Source organism: Clupea harengus, chromosome 14, assembly GCF_900700415.2.
Source record: "Clupea harengus chromosome 14, Ch_v2.0.2, whole genome shotgun sequence".
Lineage (NCBI taxonomy): Eukaryota > Metazoa > Chordata > Actinopteri > Clupeiformes > Clupeidae > Clupea > Clupea harengus.
The window spans coordinates 3,547,804-3,550,303 of record NC_045165.1 but is presented as its reverse complement, the minus strand read 5'-3'; the positions used below and the strand labels follow the sequence as shown (position 1 = coordinate 3,550,303).

The following is a 2,500-nucleotide window of genomic DNA, read 5'->3' as shown; positions in this document are numbered from 1 at the left end:
TTCCTCCTCCTCTCTGTGCTGGGCGCCTCCTCCTCTCCTCCTCTCTGTGCCTCCTCCTCTTCCTCTCCGTCTCTCTGTGCCTCCTCCTCCTCCTCCTCCTCCTCTCCGTGTCTCTGTGCCTCCTCCTCCTCTCTGTCTCTCTGTGCCTCCTCCTCCTCTCTGTGCCTCCTCTTCCTCCTCCTCTCTGTGCCTCCTCCTCCTCCTCTCCGTCTCTCTGTACCTCCTCCTCCTCTCTGTGCCTCCTCTTCCTCCTCCTCTCTGTGCCTCCTCCTCCTCCTCTCCGTCTCTCTGTACCTCCTCCTCCTCCTCCTCGCCGTCTCTCTGTGCCTCCTCCTCCTCTCTGTGTCTCCTCCTCCTCCTCCTCTCTGTCTCTCTGTCCCTCCTTTCCTCTCCTCCTCTCTGTGCCTCCTCCTCCTCTCCTCCTCTCCTCCTCTCTGTGTCTCCTCCTCCTCCTCTCCTCCTCCTCTCTGTCTCTCTGTGTCTCCTCCTCCTCCTCCTCCTCCTCCTCTCCTCCTCTCTGTGCCTCTTCCTCCTCCTCCTCCTCCTCCTCTCCTCCTCTCTGTGCCTCCTCCTCCTCCTCCTCTCTGTGCCTCCTCCTCCTCCTCTCTGTCTCTCTGTGCCTCCTCCTCCTCCTCTCTGTCTCTCTGAGCTGCGCCTCCTGGTTCTCTCCGAGCGCTCTGCTCACAGCCGTGCTCCTCTCTGGTTCCTGTGTGGGGTGGTTGTGATTGGTGGGGTGTCCTTACGGCCATAGACTTGTAAACGTAGATACCACATTGCCCGCTAAAGCCTGTTGTTACAATACGTCAAAACACCCGCCATATTCATCAAGCCCAGAGTGACCTGTACCAATGCAAGTCATTGGGAGCCCTGCTTATAGGTCTATGTGTGTATATGTGGAGTGCAAGTCATTGGTAGCTGTGTTTATAGATATATGTGTGTATATGTGGAGGCATTGGTAGCTGTGTTTATAGGTCTATGTGTATATATGTGGGGTCATTGGGAGCTGTGTTTATAGGTCTGTGTGTGTATATGTGGAGTCATTGGTAGCTGTGTTTATAGCTCTGTGTGTGTATATGTGTGGTCTTTAGTAGCTGTGTTCATAGGTCTATGTGTGTATATGTGGGGTCATTGGTAGCTGTGTTCATAGGTCTATGTGTGTATATGAGTCATTGGTAGCTGTGTTTATAGATCTATGTGTGTATATGTGGGGTCATTGGTAGCTGTGTTTATAGGTCTATGTGTGTATATGTGGAGCGTATTTCAGATTCCATGTGAGCAGTCCAGACCACGCCATGATTGTCCAGAAGCAACAGTGGGATTCGGTCTGCTCCAGGTTGTGTCTGCTCACGCCAGACAGGCGTTTGGGATTCCATGTAGAAGGAGGCCTGGTTGTTATTAGCAACGACACCGCTCCAAAAAGCTACGGTGCTTGGAATCGGCTTGGATTGGCAACATGATTCCATGCTGGGGCCTAGTCATCATTGGCAAGCACATTATGGCCGTCCAATATGGCATCATACAGCTTTGCCAGTCATGTCGTACACGACCACGTTATTGTACCCCGGTCGTGTTTACAGAGCAGACAGCTGAACAGCAGAGTTCAAAGCACAATCATAAAAATAGCTTTCTATCAGTAGAATATTTCCTGTGTGTGAGCGGTCACGCCCTCACACATTCGAGTAGCTGTATGGAGGGGTCAAATGGAAAATAGACAAACGTGCGGGCTGGAGTTTCGCTGTGCAGATGCAGATATACTGTACCTGTGTGGGGACTGATCAGGGGGATTTTGTTTTGCCTACAGGTGAGCTCAGGGGCTCATGTAATCTGAGCCGCTCGTCAGCACAGCTCTGAAACGCTCTCTGTTTGGAGACGCACAGGTGATTTTCTGAGGTGATTCTGAAACTCTCTCTGTTTGGAGACGCACAGGTGATTTTCTGAGGTGATTCTCAAACTCTGTTTGGAGACGCACAGGTGATTTTCTCAGGTGATTCTCAAACTCTGTTTGGAGATACACAGGTGATTTTCTGAGGTGATTCTCAAACTCTGTTTGGAGATACACAGGGGATTTTCTGAGGTGATTCTGAAACTCTGTTTTGAGACACACAGGTGATTTTCTGAGGTGATTCTCAAACTCTGTTTGGAGATACACAGGTGATTTTCTGAGGTGATTCTCAAACTCTGTTTGGAGATACACAGGTGATTTTCTTGATCCTACTGAGGGGGTTCTGTTTTCTCAGCATCTCATTGCTTCCTCACACAAGTCTTCTTTATCTCCGCAGGGACTGACTGCATCAGTCCTAAATGATCAGAGCTTGTAGTTTTGTGTGTAACCCTCCCCACACTCCCATCTCTCGGGAGCAGGTAGGCCTCAAGGAGGGGTTTGTGGAGCATCCCTTAAGGCCTGCCCACACTGCCAACCATAGCTATGACAATAACTGCAAAAACTGTAGTTTTACATAGCGTTGTAGCTCACAAGAAAGGCTACGTCCACAACGCACAC

At 50.4% G+C, this 2,500-nt stretch overlaps 1 protein-coding gene across 1 annotated transcript in view; it reads left to right on the top strand.

Annotated features, from left to right (window-relative positions):
• Positions 1-2,500, top strand: part of LOC105909226 (RAS guanyl-releasing protein 1) — a 39,235-nt gene that overhangs the window by 10,549 nt on the left and 26,186 nt on the right. The gene's annotated exons all lie outside the window — the stretch shown is intronic.